Consider the following 19492-nt stretch of genomic DNA (forward strand, 5'->3'; position numbering starts at 1 on the left):
ACGGTGGCAGTCTACAAACGATCGCTATCTCGGGCACATAATCTTTAATACTATAGCTACCAATTACTTCCGAAGCTTCTTAATTTTTGCTGGTATGCAGATAAGCAGTATGAAAGCACTTAGAAAGGTTCAGCTCGCTAGAATGAAAACCTTGCATAATAGAATTTATTTAGTGGAACTAACGGTAGATTGTTACCTCTGAACCATACCTTTGCTGAGACTTATATCAGTTGATATTTATGTTACAAGTCTTAAACTTGGTGTAGCTCTATTACTTGATATATTTGATCATCTGGTTTAACCAAATTCCTCTATCATTAAAATTTTAAGTATTTAATCTACAAAACTTAGGTACATTTTAGTTACAAAATTCGGTTTTTATTAAATTACTCAAAAACTATAAGAAGTAGATTAACGTGGACTCTCTGTTATTATTTTTGTGGTGTACTGAAGCATAAAACAAATTTTCAAGTTTCTAAGTCCAGTATTTAGCGCCTCTGATTTTTCCGAAAAACGTAGATTATGGCGTTAATTTTTGTTTTATGGTTTTAGAAACCAGCATCACTTACTTATAACTTCTAACTGCACCTTCTGATCAAATTCTGGCTTCCTGACGTCATTATTTAGCGCCTCTGGTTTTTCTCTTAAAACGGCATTTTTCCGTAAACTATTAAGTTAAAGAACATCAAGACTTGGTATTTGGAACATTAGTACACCAAACTATAATTTAACGAAGTTTCAAACATAAATTTTGATTTTTAATTTCATACTAAATTGTTGAGAAACACTTGTGCCCGGCCGGAGTGGCCGAGTGGTTCTAGACGCTATAGTCTGGAACCGCGCGACCACTGCGGTCGCAGGTTCGAATCCTGCCTCCGGCATGGATGTGTGTAATGTCCTTAGGTTAGTTAGGTTTAAGTAGTTCTAAGTTCTAGGGGACTGATGACCTCAGCAGTTAAGTCCCATAGTGCTCAGAGCCATTTGAACCAATACTTGTGCGCTACATGCAGACGCGTTAAGGTGACGTGGCGCTACTAGCAGTGAACTGGGGTAAGTCCCGGCGCACTCGCTCGCCTCTGTATTTCACAAACGATACAGCGTTTGGTTTGCTTCACAGTGTGTGAGGTGAACAAGTGGGTAGGAGAATCGTCGCACTGCATACGGATTTAGATATTCCGTAATTTTTCTAAATAGCTTAAGACGAATGAAGGGATGGTATGTCTAGCTTCGAAATGACCGGTTCACTTTTCTATCTTTCTTAAGAGGGTTGTCCAGAGAGTATGTTCCGATCAACCGCGAAATGAAAACCGCAGTATAAAAGTCAGAAATGTTTTATTTGCTATAGTTAACCACTCCTTCCAGCTACTTCTCTGCATACTCGTCGCTCCGACTTAGACATTTATCGTGGCGTGGTACCAACTTTCCAATACCGTCGTCATAGAAGACAGCAGCCTGTACTATTCGTTGATTCTTTATACTGGTCTGCAGCTCGTTGTCTGTGCCAGAATGTGTTCGTTGGCAGCGGTTCACGTCAGCAGAGATGAAAATCAGAAGGGGCAACGTCCGGGCTTTATGGTGGGCGATAAAACACTTCCCATGGAAAACGTTGCAGTAGCGTCCTCATTTCCCCTGCAATGTACGGCCGAGAATTGTCATAAAGAAGACAATGCGTGACAGTTACGTCATTTGCGATTGCATGAAATCATGCGAAATCTGTCGGTAGGCACCCATACTTGGTGGAAGATACTATTTTCTAGACATATTTAGGTGCTCACTGTGCGCTCAGAAATACAAAGTACAATGTGACGAGGTCGGCGGGAGTACTAGAGGTAGTGAGCAACGCATTCTTGCACTGCGGTTTCCTTTGGCGACCGATTGCAACTTACTTTCTGGAAAACCTTCGTACATCTGAGCTTGAGCTCCAGCTCTACATGGAGGTGACAACAGGCACGAGTTACCAAATAATATCGTGTCGGATCTTCTTTTGCACGGCGTAGTGCAGCAACTCGACATGGTATGGACTCAACGACTCAACACGTCGTTGGCAGTCCTCTGCAGAAATATTAAGCCGTGCTGGATTTATAGCAAATGTGTTGCCCGTGCAGGATTTTCCGCACGAACTGGTCTGTTGATTATGTGCTATACATGTTCGATGTGATTCACGTCGAGTGCTTCTAGTGGCCATATCATTTGCTGGAATAGTCCAGATGTTCTCAAATCCAACCGGTAAAAATTGTAGCTCGGTGACATGGCGCATTGTCGTGCATGAAAGCTCCATCGTTATCTGGAAACATGAAGTTGATGAGTGGCTAGAAATGGTCTCCAAGTAGCCGGAAACAACCATTTCCAGTCAAGGGTCCAATCGATGTTGTCATGAGCCAAGGAGAGGCGCTGTAGGTGATGTTGTGCTGTTAGCAACGGCACTTGCGTCGTCGTCTGCTTCATAGCCCATTGACACCTCATTTCACCACAGTGTCCTAATTGACACGTTCTTCGCTTACCCCACATTTATTTCTCGGTTATTTCTCGCAGTGCTGCTGGTCTGTTAGAACAGACAACACGAAGCAAATGCCGCTGATCTCAGTCTTTAAGTGAAAGACATCAAACACTGCGTTGTCCGTGGTGAGAGGTAATGCCTGAAGTTCGGGAGTCTCGGCACACTCTTGACACTGTAGATCTCGGAATATTAAATTTCCTAATGATTTCCGGAATGGAATGCCCCATGCCTCTTTCTCCACCTACTATTCCGCGTTCAAAGTCTGTTAATGCCCGTCGTCCGGCCTTAATCAATTCGGAAACTCTCGCTTCCCACGCCCGGGTTCCCGGGTTCGATTCCCGGCGGGGAAAGGGATTTTCTCTGCCTCATAATGACTGGGTGTTGTGTGATGTCCGTAGGTTAGTTAGGTTTAAGTAGTTCTAAGTTCTAGGGGACTGATGACCATAGATGTTAAGTCCCACAGTGCTCAGAGCCTTTTGAGCCATTTGAATCTTAACAGATGCGTCGCACTGGCTGCCTGATGTACACTTACGACCACCGGCGACCTGTTTGCCTTTCACGGGCCGCAGCTCTAGACGAGAGGCTTGCAACCCGCTTCTAGAGAATGTCCAGCTGATCTACAGGGTGATTAAACTTTCGCTACCTGCGCCAGTGTAGACGGAAAACTATTTACCCCGCAGGTACTCAATTTTCTAGGAATAATGTGCAGACTGTTGACTGTAGTATTTGCGATATCAACAGTGATATGTCATGACTTGTTATTACGCTATGGTACTGCTACGGCGACGTAGAGTTCAAACATAAGCATCAGTATGGATTGCAGTTGCAGAGAATCAACATGGTCTGGTGAGCAGGGCTTGTGTTTTGTCAAATAATAGCAAAAGTGCTGCTGCTTCTTCACGAGTGTCAACGAATTAAAAGAAATTGGAGAGACCTCTTTCTACACCGGGGTTGAAGAAAATGATTCGCGAATTCGAATTAACTAACCGTTTGGAAACTGCAAATGGGAGAAGCTACATATTGTTGAAGTAGTTATTGTTGCCATGGCGGAGAGTGCTGAACACAGTATGCAGTCTTCAAGCAGTGGACGAGCTGTCACGACAGTTGAACATTCTATGGTCTACCATGCGAAAATTGCTGAGAACAATTGTGAAATGGTATCCCTAGTGCGATTCCAGACTGTCGTGGATGCAGACTGTTGTCACATTAGCATCGTCAGCAACCTAGAGCTTAAACAAGGGAAGCAATTAACAGATGTTACCTTTTCACGTGGAGATTAACATGTTTCTTTCAATGGTTTGTTTGTTATTTCTCTTCCGCACGTCCTTAAAAATGTTTGTCCCACGATCACTCTTTTGTCGTGGGGACCCTCTCAAGTAGCGGAAGTTTAATTATAATTGGTAATAAAATTAAACACCTGGATCCGTCGTTTTGATGTTACTTTATAATATTGGTACCAGTTCGGCTACTCAATACCCCATCTTCAGACATGCATGCATAAGCAGTCTGATAGCATCATCAGCTTACCAGCCATCCAAATATAAAGACAGATTGAAGTAGAATAGATATCAAGGACAGTACTATGTAAGTGAATTTACAGTAATCAAAAGAACCAAATGTAGTAAACCACCTGTATCATATCACATACAGAATATGCAAATCGCAAGATAATGTTCAGGATGAAAAACATACAAGCACCTACCTATGTGCAAGAAGATTTTGCGAAAGGATGGCATCAACAAAATTTGACTGTAGTTATAAATAAATCTATCAAAAATTTGATATAAAAATACCTATATATCATGTCAAAGGTATAAAATGCTGAAGAACAAACCATAGAAGGTCATAATTCAGTCATATGCGTAAAATGTGTGTCCAAAACGTGTCAAAAGACCAGATGTAGAAAACCACCTATGTCATAACCCCATAAGAGACCATTCATGGTGAACAACATTCATGTGTGAATGCATTTATATATCATCTACTGCCATTAAAAGAAGGCAAACAATTATTACTGTTTAATCCGTATAAACGTAGAAATTAATAATATACATCCACATAATATATAATGTCCGTAGATCATATGATACGTTATCAGTAATATCAAAGCTGAAAGAAAAGCCTCGTGTGTATCCAACATCATACCGAAGAATTAGATACAGATGAAAAGTCGTACTACGCTTAATTATGTGTATGTAATCCACTTGCTGGTGCTTTTTTTGTGGTAAGTTCCGATAACACCAAATTGCTAAGGCCATCGGTCCCTATGCTTACACACTATTTAAACTAACTTACACTAAGGACAACACTCACACCCAAGCCAGAGGGAGGACTCGAACCTCCGACGGGGATAGCCACGCGAACCGTGGCAAGGCGCCCTTGACCGCGCGGCTTTATTGTTTCTACCCAGACAAAGGGTCAACAACCACAAAACACAAAAAGTATGTATGACCTATCTATGTACTCTATATCGAATACAGTTAAATATGGTCCGGATGTGTGAAGATAATATTTATGCAGTAAAATTAAAACATGGAATATCTGTAAGAAACCAACATACACTACAGGTTATGTAGCACAAAGCGTAACGTTTTGAGACAACCACTTACACCGACCTTTGTACAACTTGCGTAGTCAGGTAAAAAACAGTCCATTCTGTAAATAATTACGTTAGATATATCTCATAATTAGTTGAAAATAGTTAATATTTTTTACCAGAGCATTCTGAAAAGTAATACGTCAGAATTTATAAGTGATAACTGTTAAAACTTTTTTTTTTAAATCAAACGTTGTTAACATTCTAGATCCACATTTTTTTCTCGATGTTGTCACCCTGGCTACGAAGACATTTCTCCTAGCGACAGACCACTTTCTTGATTCAATCACTGTGGAAGTTTGACTTTCTTGACGGAGCCACAGCCTCACCTATGCCTTCAACGTTTCATCAGTATCAAAGTGAAGTCCTCGGCGGTGTTCTTTAAGTTTTCGAAACAGATGAAAATTGAGTAGGGCTGTACGGAGGACGATTGATGACATTGAACCCAAAGTGTCGAATTGTTGGAGATGTTGCAGCGCTCGTGTGTGGTCGGGCACTTTCATCCTGAAGGAGACGGGGCTCCATGTGTGGGCGGTTGGAAACTCGATCACAACGGGCTGTTTCTCACACGCCGCTATGGTACACGCTACAATTCAAAGCCCTCCTCCGCGACAGAGGATGACAACTTGCATCGGCGAGAAAGTCGATCGAGTAATACAATTATCAGCCGAAACATTCTGACCACCGACCTATTATCGATATAAACCCGTCCAGGCGATAGCAGCGACACCTGGCGTGGAATGATTGCTAGTCAGACACAAGGATGGTGCATGTAGTATCAGTGGGCGTGCTGTCCGTGTGGAGATGGGGGAAGGCACGCGATCTATCTGAGTTTGACTGAGAGCATATTGTGGTGACCTGCAGGCCAAGCACGAGCATTTCGGGGCGTGTCCCGGGTGTTCGAGGAGTGATGTGGTGAGTGTCTTCAACACGTGGCGAAGCCAAGATGAAACCACATCCGGACGTCGTGGGGTTGGGCGGCCGTCCGTCATTACATGTGACGGCCGTCGTAGGCTGGGCAGACTGGTAAAACTGGACAGGCAACTAACTGTGGCAGAGGTAACATCAGACTTTAATGCTGGGCAGAGTACAGGAGCGTCTGAACACACAGTGTACCAAACAGCCCTTACGATGGGCCTCTGCAGCCCACGACTCATGCATGTGCCAAAGTTAACACCACGACAATTGTGACTACGACTGAGATGGGCATGTGACCATCGACGCTGGACGTTGGCGCAGTGGCAGAACGTTGCATGGTATGTTAAATCCCGATATCCTCCTCATCATGTCAATGGGAGAGCGAGAATCCATCGTCGTGCAGGGTAACAGCTCCTTGACACCTATACTACGGGATGGAGACAGGCTGGCGGCAGCTCTATTACGCTCCAGGGAACATCACATGGGTATCCATGTGTCCAATATACACTCCTGGAAATTGAAATAAGAACACCGTGAATTCATTGTCCCAGGAAGGGGAAACTTTATTGACACATTCCTGGGGTCAGATACATTACATGGTCACACTGACAGAACCACAGGCACATAGACACAGGCAACAGAGCATGCACAATATCGGCACTAGTACAGTGTATATCCACCTTTCGCAGCAATGCAGGCTGCTATTCTCCCATGGAGACGATCGTAGAGATACTGTATGTAGTCCTGTGGAACGGCTTGCCATGCCATTTCCACCTGGCGCCTCAGTTGGACCAGCGTTCGTGCTGGACGTGCAGACCGCGTGAGACGACGCTTCATCAAGTCCCAAACATGCTCAGTGGGGGACAGATCCGGAGATCTTGCTGGCCAGGGTAGTTGACTTACACCTTCTAGAGCACGTTGGGTGGCACGGGATACATGCGGACGTGCATTGTCCTGTTGGAACAGCAAGTTCCCTTGCCGGTCTAGGAATGGTAGAACGATGGGTTCGATGACGGTTTGGATGTACCGTGCACTATTCAGTGTCCCCTCGATGATCACCAGAGGTGTACGGCCAGTGTAGGAGATCGCTCCCCACACCATGATGCCGGGTGTTGGCCCTGCGTGCCTCGGTCGTATGCAGTCCTGATTGTGGCGCTCACCTGCACGGCGCCAAACACGCATACGACCATCATTGGCACCAAGGCAGAAGCGACTCTCATCGCTGAAGACGACACGTCTCCATTCGTCCCTCCATTCACGCCTGTCGCGACACCACTGGAGGCGGGCTGCACGATGTTGGGGCGTGAGCGGAAGACAGCCTAACGGTGTGTGGGACCGTAGCCCAGCTTTATGGAGACGGTTGCGAATGGTCCTCGCCGATACCCCAGGAGCAACAGTGTCCCTAATTTGCTGGGAAGTGGCGGTGCGGTCCCCTACGGCACTGCGTAGGATCCTACGGTCTTGGCGTGCATCCGTGCGTCGCTGCGGTCTGGTCCCAGGTCGACGGGCACGTGCACCTTCCGCCGACCACTGGCGACAACATCGATGTACTGTGGAGACCTCACGCCCCACGTGTTGAGCAATTCGGCGGTACGTCCACCCGGCCTCCCGCATGCCCGCTATACGCCCTCGCTCAAAGTCCGTCAACTGCACATACGGTTCATGTCCACGCTGTCGCGGCATGCTACCAGTGTTAAAGACTGCGATGGAGCTCCGTATGCCACGGCAAACTGGCTGACACTGACGGCGGCGGTGCACAAATGCTGCGCAGCTAGCGCCATTCGACGGCCAACACCGCGGTTCCTGGTGTGTCCGCTGTGCCGTGCGTGTGATCATTGCTTGTACAGCCCTCTCGCAGTGTCCGGAGCAAGTATGGTGGGTCTGACACACCGGTGTCAATGTGTTCTTTTTTCCATTTCCAGGAGTGTAGCTTGTGCAAGAAACCTTGGCTGCAGGAATATCGCGCTTGTTGTGCACGACTTACACCCGTTTATGACGATCATGTTTCCCGACGGCAGTGGCATTTTTTCAACATGATAATGCGCCAAGACACGCGGCCATGAGTGTGATGTAGTTTTTCGACGAATACAATGGGGAGTTACAGTCCGTGTGCTGGCCCCACCAAGTCGCCAGACCTGAACCCGATCGAACACGTCTGGGATGTGACTGAACATCATGACACAGCTCATCGCCACCACTCCCCGTAATTTATGGGTATTAAGTGACTTATGTGAGCAGATGTGATGCCAGCTACCTATCAAGGCCTCATTGTTTCCATGCCAAAGGTGGACATACCCGGAGTTAGGTAGATGGTCAAATGTTCTAGCCAATCATCGTATGAAAGACAGACATGTAATACCTCCACCGATATTGAGAAGAATTTTCAAAATTCGGAGGCATGACTTTTCAACACGCTTTCGTAAAATTACTTGGGAGTCAAGAGTTGCAAGCGTTACACTATTTTACTGTTAATTGTAGGCTGCCAAAAATATGTACGTGGTCAACGCCTCTTCTGACCTTTTCAATTTTACTTTTTCTGAAACATTGTACGCTTTCTTTTGTAGCTGAATATTGTGTCCCAGCCTGCCTAAACAGGTCACAAATGCCCAAAAAATAATAACAATAATAATAAAAGACGTCCGGCTAAATATAGCGATGAGAATGATAGCTGCTGTTATCAAACTAGACTCTACGAATATCTACCAGAAATAAGCCACATTCCACACACTGTACTACGATAGATATGCTCTCACGAAGAACATGTACGAATACACTGTGAACAATAGAAATCTATCAGTCCACCAACGTATCGATGATGCCAACCAAACCCGGAAAAAACCAACTGTGGAAGATACGTTTAACGTTACCGACACCTGAATTCATGAATGGACTGAAATGGGAATGAGCGTTTGGCGTCATTGGCCGGGAGGCCCCTTGCGTGGCAGGTCCGGCCGCATTGGTGCAGGTCTTATTACATTCGACGCCACATTGGACGACCTGCGCGCCGGATGGGGATGAAATGATGATGGAGACAGCACAACACCCAGTCCCTGAACGGAGAAAATCCCCGACCCAGCCGGAAATCGAACCCGGGCCCGTAGGACGGCAATCCGTCACGCTGACCACTCAGCTATCGGGGCGGACTGAACAACTGCGTAGAACCACAGACCATCAAACACATCACGAAGAATGCCATGCAAGTTCTTACGATGATAGACCATACGACTTCCTCCCGCGACTGCACACTCGATAGATTACGTAAAAGCCCCAAATGTTTGCATGTAAGGTTCTATGTGGTATATTTTATGTCCTACATTTTTTTCAATGTATTAAAACGCCCTACGGTAAACAAGTAAATAACAATCAATTATGACAGTTATTATGTTACTCAGGTGCCTGTCAGCTGTATTCATATAAAACTCTAGATTGGATTTTGTAAGTCATTATCTGACAGAAGGCTAGAAAAATACAATAAAAAGAAGTATTTGGTGAAGTCAGGTAATGAATGGGTGCGATACTGGTATTGCACCTCTGGTGGTTTCCTTGAGGCAGATCACGGGATATCCTCCCTCAACCAGAACTTGTGCTCACTCGCTAACGACCTCGTCGTTGACGGCACGTTAAATCGTAATAATCATTTCGAAACTCCGGGGCGAAACCAGGAATTTCAACAGAGGAATGATTTATTCCCCTTTCGTAACTTGTATTTTTGCATTTTATCTATTTCACCAGCATGATGTTCGTTTACATTGGACTAAGATTTCATAGTGAAATACACTTAATTATCAACCCGCCACCAGTACCCTTCATCAATGATGATACAGCAAAGCATCTTGGTTGTATTGGGTGTTCGAAGTACAATACGGTTTTCTAACATAAACGTCTCATGTCAAAATATCGGCGCACCGGATGTGCAGGTCCTGTCTATGTCCTGATCTACTCGCATGTACGCTTGCAGTGCCCAGGTGCTTCTACACACAGTTCACGTGCAGCGTTAATAGCTCGTGAATTTCTACATGGGCAGAAGATCGCTGTAACATGGTTGCATTTTATAGCGTAAAAGTTTACTCAGAAAAATGTGCGCTATAATTTTGTCACCGGGAGCAGAGGGAGGGCCGTCCAGTGTCCTCGACGTATCATACATTAACGGCGACGCGCCAGTAAATTTTTACAGCCGTGTAGGGCTTGCCCGCGGGGCAATTTACGACACGAATATACGAGCATCGCGGGGCCCGCAGTTTGTCATAGGCAGTGCGTATGAAGTGGTATGGATTGTCCATTATGGGCGGAACGGTTTTCCTGGCCGAGATCTATCGCAAGCATACATCGGATTGTTTAGTGGAGAATTAAGGAAACTGATAGTTTTCCATACGTCTACATCTACACTCCTAGACATTAAAATTGGAACACCGTCCAGCCGGCATACAATAAACGTTAAACAGACAGGAAGTGTTGAACACTGCTGGGCAAAACTAAAGAACGGAAGTAACTTTCGCCTGATATTTCACTAGCACGTAGTGTTTTTTATGAAGAAATATTCAGCTCCAGAGTGCCTGAACAGTCCTGACTGTACAGGGCGGCAGCCAGTCAAGGAGCATTTTAGAGAATTAGTTTAAAAACATTTATTTTAAAGACCCTGTGAAATCTTTACAGGTTTTCTCCCAGGGAAACTTATGCTTTTTCTATGTGACATAAGTTGCCTGTCTTTCACATCCGAGTCATTTCTGGCCTGTTAAAGCTGCTGACAAGAGACGCCTTCAGCCCTCTGCTGAAATTGCTAGCGAATTCACGTCATTAGTTTTAGCCAGTAGCGTGCGTGGGATACAGGTCACGTATGTGGACGCTGGAGAGTTCTGCACTACAGAACACAGTTGTTTCTCTCTCTTTGGACTCTCATTCGGGAGGACGACGGTTCAATCCCGCGTCTGGCCATGCTGATTTAGGTTTTCCGTGATTTCCCTCAATCGCTGTAGGCAAATGCCGGGATGGTTCCTTTGAAAGGGCACGGCCGACTTCCTTCTTCATCCTTCCCTAATCTGATGAGACCGATGACCTCGCTGTCTGGTCATTTCCCTGAAACAACCGAACCCCAACCCTTCTCTCTCTTGTGATCCGGACCTCGAGAAGAGCAATCGTCTTTCTTGGGAGGCAGAGCCTCGGGCCCTTCGTTCCATGTCGGCCACCAATATCAACTGACATGAAACTCCTACCCTTCCGTATCGACTTCAATTTGTTGTTCGACCTCATAAACTGGCCTAAGCCTGTCAATTTCCAACCCGAGGCGCGCCTTATATACCATACACGAAAATATATGCTCTCTATTATACCCAATTTCCTTTTCTGTCATTTCACGACAGCCCTCGATGGCCACTTACAGGTCCTGACCTTTTGATTTCCTATACGTTGTAGTCATAACCCGTATGTAACAGCGTTCTTCCCCCTTCCCTGCCCATGTACATCACGTTAGATAGACACTCAGCTGAATATAACCGTGGGAATCATTTCTGTTTACACAAGACATACTCCCTGCCTTCCTACACTCAGCCACATAGCTCCTCGTTCGTTAAAAAGACAAGAACCCTGTTGAAAGAGTTTTCGAAAATAATGAACGACCTTCAACTTCTCTTCCATGAAGATAGTCCCGGCTTCGTTGCAGAAATCCACCCCTGCGATTTCGCCATTGACAGCACTGATACGACTACAAAGCTCCACCTGAAGTGCAATGTCTTTGTGATCGTCTGCAGAGACCCAGGCACTTTGAAATCCCACGGCGTGAGTGGACGACAATAAATCGCATCCTAACAGGAGGTGGAGTGTTTGCATACAACCTGCACAAAGGTGGTAAAGCAGCCCACCCCAATCTGTGACTGTGGACCAGCGAACCACATCATCAAACACACTCGCGAGAAGTGTAAACCGACAGCCAACGTGAATGACGGAAACGACTTTTTCATGGACACAGCATCAAGCCTTGACTGGATAAGGAGACTGAACATTAAAATATAACAAAAGTTTTTAATGTGTTACCTGTATTTATGTCTGTTTACGTATTTTTAATGTGGTCTCGACTGTTTCGCGCCTATATTGTTACACGCTAGATAAATAAAAGAAAAATAACAGAGTAACAAAGCTCGATGGAAGTCGGATCACACACAGAAGGAACTTCTACAGTAGAGCGCAGATGATAACTGAAAGATGCATGCAATGATACAAACAGAAACGACACTTATATTTAAGGCGCACGGCTTCATATAGTGTTGGTGCCCAGTTTAAGCGTGCGGACTGCAATTCCCCGTCTGCGTTGACTCTTTGGATTCTTTAATCTGTGCGGCCGATGATGCCTAAGTGTGCGTGAATTCCTAAGGGTCCAGACTGCTGAGGTCATCGGGCCCTAGACTAACACACTACCTAAACTACATTATGCTAAGAACAACACACACACCCATGCCCGAGGGAGGACTCGAACCTCCGGCGGGAGGGGCCGTGCAGTCCGTCAGCATGGCGCTTCAAACCGCTTAGCCTCAGTAGCGTCGGTGCTTGTACTCACTATTAATCAAGTCGTTAATTATAAAACTGCTTCTTTAATTCCGGGGTCCTAGTACATCTGGGCTGACGAAAGGATCTTTGTCTCTCAGTAGCTCATGCTATTTTCCGTGTCAGTGTTCAGCAACAGTAGACTTTTCTTGTTGACCTATTCTGGTGTGACAGCTAGGTTCTTCGCATTTATCTACAAAAGTTCGAAACGTCCGGCCAATGTATAATTTCCCACACTGGCACGGGATTTTATATGTCCGTGATCTCCTGCGACCTTGGCTGTCTAACAGGACCCAGCATCGTTTGCACTCGCGCTTGTTGACGAAAGCACATCTTATTTTACGTTCTTTGAACAGTCTGACGATCCTAAAGGACACGCCTCCAATATAAGCTAGAGAAACCATCATTACGAGTTCTCCGTTTCTTCTAGCTGTTCTTGAAACTTAGTGCGTGCAATCTGAAATGCATTTCAAATCTGTATATCAGAGTACCCGTTCTGTCCAAACACAGAGCGAAGACAGCTGAGCTCTGCTGATAATCACCCTGGATCTGAGATAACTATAGCCCACTGTTTTGAGGTAGGTGATGGCAGCCCGTAGCTCGTAGGTATAGGTCATTGTATGTCGGTTTACAGAACACACTGCGACCCAAGGAACTGCCTTCTTTTCTGCAGTCCGACACGTCTAAAATCTGGTCCCCATTTTTCTCCATGCTTGGATGGAGGGGAGTGAAGGTGTTACATAGATGTAGGAAGCATTGATGTCCCATGTGGCTACACTACAAAGGTCTCGTCCGCATATCTCCCGGTTTCAAAACCGCTAACTGAAGTGCTGAACTGCTTTTTTCTCGACATCTTCCATAAAAAGTTTAGCTACTATGGAAGACAAAGGGCTACCCGTAGCAACACTGTGAATCTGTTCAAAATATTGTTTGCTCAATAAGAAGTAAGTCGAGGCAAGCACATGTTTGAAAAGATATATGACGTCCCACTCCAGATTAGCTCCTATGAGTTGTAGAGAATCCGTCAGAGATAGGTTTAACAGTATGAACAAACAGACCACATCGAAACTCAACAATACGTCAGTTGGCGCTAGATGAAAATACTTCAGACGGTGTATAAAATCTTACGAGTTTCCAAAATTGTGTTCGCCTTTTCTCACGGAAAGGCTCAAAAGAGAAGTCAGATGTTTCGCTAGATAACATTTTGGGGCTCCTTCACTGCTCACAATGAGGCGAAACGGCACCCCTTCATTACATGTCTCCGGCAGCCCATCCAGTCGTGGTGGAACTAGATCTTCTGCTCTTAAGCTGTTTTTAAGGTATTCAGGAAACTAGCGGGTTTTAGGAGGGAGGGTGTCCTCCGTTATACTGCGTCTGATGGAGCCTTCTCGAGGCGACGTACGCTGTGTCCTGAAGTAAATCCGTCACCTTGTTAAAGTAAGATGTTGCTGGTAGAAGAATGGTAGCGTTTCCCTTGTCAGCAGGTAAAATTACCATTTCTGTGTCTTCTCCTAAAGAACAGAGCGCTTTTCTTTCTTCGGTGTTGATATTCTGCTTGGGTGCAGGCACCGCAGTTGAGGCTCTGCAAATATCTGGCCTTATTTTTTTCTGTAGTCTCACTTTTCAAGACACTTTGCTGAAGTGCACTTATAGGATTCTCGTTACGTAAAGTCTTTGGAGTGGAAGCAAAATTTAGCCCCTTCTCCAATACTGACATCGCAGTGTCTCTCACTTTTTTATCTGTGAGGTGAAACACAGTACGTCTGCATAGTTCATTTCATGTTCTTGCTACAATTGGAGTGTAAGCTTTCATATTTGTTAATGGGACAAGTGATCCATTGGCCCAGACGAAATTTAAAATAGGTATGTGTATGTAGTTGTGTACATACATATTTGGTTCCAACGCGCGTTTTGTCCCCATGTGATCTCTTTCTTCTGACACTGGAAGAATGCCACTTAAGTGTACGGGAAAATCATCGAAATACCTGTGAATACAGTATTGTCAGAACTCCTTCAGTCGTCTATTAGAGACGGTCGCCAGCTTCCCACATCTCCACACACACACACACACACACACACACACACACACACACACACACACACACACACAGAGAGAGAGAGAGAGAGAGAGAGAGAGAGAGAGAGAGAGAGAGAGAGAGAGAGCACAGCAGACAGTACTGTGAGGGTGGGCCGCAGCGTGAAGCAATCACGATGACTAACGACCACCGGAGAGAAAATCATTGCGCCATTGTAGAATGAGCCACTAACTGAATCTGCCCTGGTAATGAATTGCTTGCTGCGAAACACGTCACACGTGCTCCTCGCCGCCCTCCGTAAAAGCTGCCGCGTTAATCTAGGTGCACATCCCCTGTTTCTCGTCAGTACAATTGAATTCTCTGACTTTAACGACACTATTAGAAGAGGGCCTCGCATTTATACAGTCTGATCACATAGTAGAAATATTACACCGAATGACAATATAATACAGAGTGACAATCATATAACGACCTCATTTATAACTGGTGTAATTTTATTCGTGTTAACTACAGTAGCAAGCAGTATTATACGTGAAAATATAGGAACATGATAAACAATGCCTATTTTTTCATAATTATGGACTCTGGGTATCCTATATTCGGTCGTTAGCGTTCCCGACAACCACCTAACATTTCACCCATTACTTTTCAAGTCTTACATATGATATCTATTGAATTTCATTTATTATAGCTGCTTTCAGATCCTGTAAATTATTAGTTTCTTGACACAGACTTTAGACTTTAAATCTGTCCGCAATGTACCTCCTAAGAGTCGTCAGGGGTATTTTCCCTGGGTTTCGGCAGATATTTGCGGTTTCGTTAGTGCACTTTCTACCTGAAGTCAACCCAAACATATGCTTCTAGGCATGTCTTTTATACGACACCCAGCGTCAATGAAGCCCGTCAGTTTATTTCCTGCTACAAACAAAACTATTTTTAAAAGCGGAATTTTATGAGCCCATTTTATAGAACGGTACCAGATTGCTCTAGTGCGATATATTAGTTTTATTAATGTACATTCATAGGGACAGTATAACACGAAGAAGAACCAGAACTTCAGCAACGACAGAGTAATACTGGTACATGGAGGTAGCGGTGAGTGCGGGCCGAAGCGGCGCTGTCGCTGCAGCTGCAGTACTGGTTATTCGTCATGTTTTACTGTCACTGTTATACATATCGATAAAATGAATACCACACTATTCTATTGTGGGACAACTCCATCGTATGGGAGCGTAGAATTCGGCTTTAAAAATCACTTTGTTTATAATAGGAAACAAACCGAAACTTACCGTCACCACCGGGTGGGTCTTGCGCGAAAGACGTGATGCGCAGTATTATTGTGCTGGACTGGAATGAAGAAATTAAATTACGAATATCTGCCGAACATCAGAGAAGATGCACCTGGCGTCTCTTAGGAGTTATACCCAGTATATATTCGTTTATAAAAATGAATATTTCTTCTTTTGTTGCGTATGGGTTCCTGTACCATTCATGCGACTGCTGTGAAATTTTGGTGAGTTGTTGTGCGTACACCTTTGAATTTTTCTGAATTAGTACTTCCATTTTACAAAAGATGGCGTGCAAGTCGCTTCAACTAAGGCGTACAGTTTAGCGGCATTTCGTGTCCTCTCGGTGTATGAATGTGCACGCATGACATAACTGTATTGATTCAAACACGAACAGTGACATTTCAGTTAGTGTGTGTCACCACAAGTGCTGTTGACTGTGATTTTCAAATTGCCCGTCGACATTAGATAACAGATATCATACTCATTTTCCTTTTTTTCTCAAGTGAATTTGTAAGAGTCGTCAAAAATTATTATTTTCCCTGTCAAATCAGTTATGCCACCCATAGGACAAACGATTGATCGACTTACTACACCCCTAGCACAAAATAATAACGCACAATATAAATACAAACACTTTTCTTCTTTGAAAGGCATTGCAAAGCATGTCTGATATTCGCTGGTGATCACCTAAGAAAGTCCGGAAGCGTTAAGTCTGGGGAACGAGGATGCCATTCAATATCACCAATTCTTGAAAACACATCTGAGAGATGTCTGTTGCTATATTTTCCTCGTCTGAAGACTTCTGCGTCTTTTCTTTGTCTTGCTGAAAAAACATGACCGCAAAACTGGGGTCCCGGAGCTCTAATATAGAAATAAAAAAGTCTCTAAGCATTTCTCTGTAGCAATCGCCGTTAACTAATACAATAACACAAGTTTTACATTTAAAAATCATGATCCTGGTATCCACGATCTTCATATTGCGCACCGAAAAGCAACTTTTGCATTATTTGAAGGGTATTGATGGGTCTCAAATGAGTTTTTTCCCGTCGATAATCCCACATTCTGTTTGTTCATGAAAGTGGATAAAGTGAAGTGATACTCACCAGTAATTATGAGCCTCTCTCCAAAATTCTGATTGGCGTAGGGAGTCATATCACTGTATAACGTGAAAACAACATTGGAAATTAGCTGGTTTCAACTTGTGGGATACATAAAGTTCATAAGGAAACAAACTCAGATCTTTTCTGTGGGTGTTGCGCAGTGTTTCTCTATTGACACCAGTATACTGTAACAAACATCTTGCAGATTTGTTCGAGCTGTCTTCGACAACAGCGGGCACACTTTCGATGGTTTTTTCATTGCGTACAGATCTATGCCTACCCGTAATTTTAGCCTTACTCACACTGCCAATGGTTCTATGGCATTCAACATATTGCAGAACGGAGTTTTGAGGAGGACAGGCAAGTCCAGTAAATACAGCGCGATAACTGAATAAATGACTGCAAAATAAAATTCCACTATTGCTGCTCGCCGTTGTCTACTCCATCTTTCCATGTGACACCACTAAATTTCGGAAGCGTTTGTCTTTATCTTCAGCTGAAAAGAAATAGACAAAAACAAAAAGGACACCAGAGCGTAGAATTCGGCTTTAAAAATCACTTTGTTTATAATAGGAAACAAACCGAAACTTACCGTTCATAAAATTAAGAGTGACAATTAATTAATGACCACATTTACATTGAAAGCGTAAAGTTGCAGATCTTTGAACACTATACATTGACTGGTTAGCGTTACGGAGTGGTTAGCGTTACTGTGACAATGTACTTGTTCCTCCTGTCCGTCTTTCAAGAGCTGTATTCGGACATAATTTCATTTTTGTGGATGGCAGTGCGCGACTCCATCGAACAACGCAGATCAAGGGGCTCGTGGATATTTGCCTGCCCGTTCCCCAGACTTAAATCTCACTAATCACATGTAGAATGCGTTGGGAAGACGTACTGCAGTACATCCTGTAAGTAGGCTGTTTAGGTTTTCATGTTGGTAACGTCACCTAGCGCTCTGTATGAAAATCACTGTCTGTGCTGTGTGCAGTCTGTGGCTGGTTGGCATTGTTGGAATATTCGCCATTGTAGTGTTGGGAAGTTGGCTGTGAACAGCGCGTAGCGTTGCGCAGTTGGAGGTGAGCCGCCAGCAGTGGTGCATGTGGGGAGAGAGATGGCGGAGTTTTGAGAGCGGATGATCTGGACGTTTGTCCATCAGAGACAGTAAATTTGTAAGACTGGATATCGCGATCTGATATATATATTATGACTTTTGAACACTATTAAGGTAAATACATTGTTTGTTCTCTATCAAAATCTTCCATTAGCTAACTGTTCCTATCAGTAGTTAGTGCCTTCAGTAGGAAGAATCTTATTTAGCTGGTAGTATTGGCGCTTACTGTATTTGCAGTAGTTTGAGTAACGAAGATTTTTGTGTTGTGTGATTCATGCAAGGTATAGGTTATTGTTAGTAAGGGCCATTCTTTTGTAGGGAGTTTTGAAACTCAGATTGCGTTGCGCTAAAAATATTGTGTATCAGTTTAGTGATGATCAGAATAAGTAAAGAGAGAAATGTCCGAGTATGTTCAGTTTTGCTCATCTGTTTACCAGCACAATCATTCATAAATTTTTCTAATTGGATGTTTGAATCCATACCCACCGACGACCATCCAGTAGCGACCCTTTCTCTGTTTAATCCACGTTTCAGCGAGCTGTGCTACTTGCTAGTGACGCATCATCCGAAAGTTACTTCTGGTCTTAATGTTTGCACCCGAGTGTAGAACAAGGAATAGCTGTTCCGGCGTTTAGAAAAGCGCGGGCACGAAGACGAAGATCGCAAGAGCAAAGAAGGCTGTGAGACGACGTCAGCCAGTAGCCCGCTGACAAGGACCGCACTACGACAGGGGAGCCCTCTAGCCGAAGAGAATATAAGCGCCGCTCCTGCCAGCCTCGGCCGCACATACATCACATGAGTTTTAGGACAGTACTAGACGGCCTCGCGGAGAGCACTACGGTAGCAGTGACGTGTGATTCATTTCAACTGCTTACATGGGCTTTGTATACAGCAAAGGGCTTTGATTGTTTGCATGTCGCTCATCGCTTGCGACATAGTTGTAAATTCCAAGTTAAGTATTGTCAATCTTCTTCATTGTAACTATTTATTTGATTTGCTTGAATTGTTGTATAACATTCCGAGAACGCAGCATCCTTCAGGCATCCTATACGAGACGAGTGGGTAGGACCTCACAATAGCAACCTGTATGCTTTTCGTTAATTGTTTGCTCTTTGAAAAAAGATTGGATTATATTGTTTACGATTCTGTCAGAAGTGATAGTTTGGTGGCAAACGTACAGTACAGTAGTTCGTTTTACACTAACTACGGGCCACATTTCTGTTTTCAATTGATCCACAGGCTCTTGACGTAATTTACAGATCCCAAATGTCTAACGTCGATTTTGCTGTTAGTTGAGGTATCTCGATTGTTGTTTTTGTGATCTTCAGTCCAGAGGATGGTTTGATGCAGCTCTCATGTGCAAGCTTCTTCATCTTCCAGTACCTACTGCAACCTACATCCTTCTGAA

Source organism: Schistocerca gregaria, chromosome 1 (assembly GCF_023897955.1).
Source record: "Schistocerca gregaria isolate iqSchGreg1 chromosome 1, iqSchGreg1.2, whole genome shotgun sequence".
Taxonomy (NCBI): Eukaryota; Metazoa; Arthropoda; class Insecta; order Orthoptera; family Acrididae; genus Schistocerca; species Schistocerca gregaria.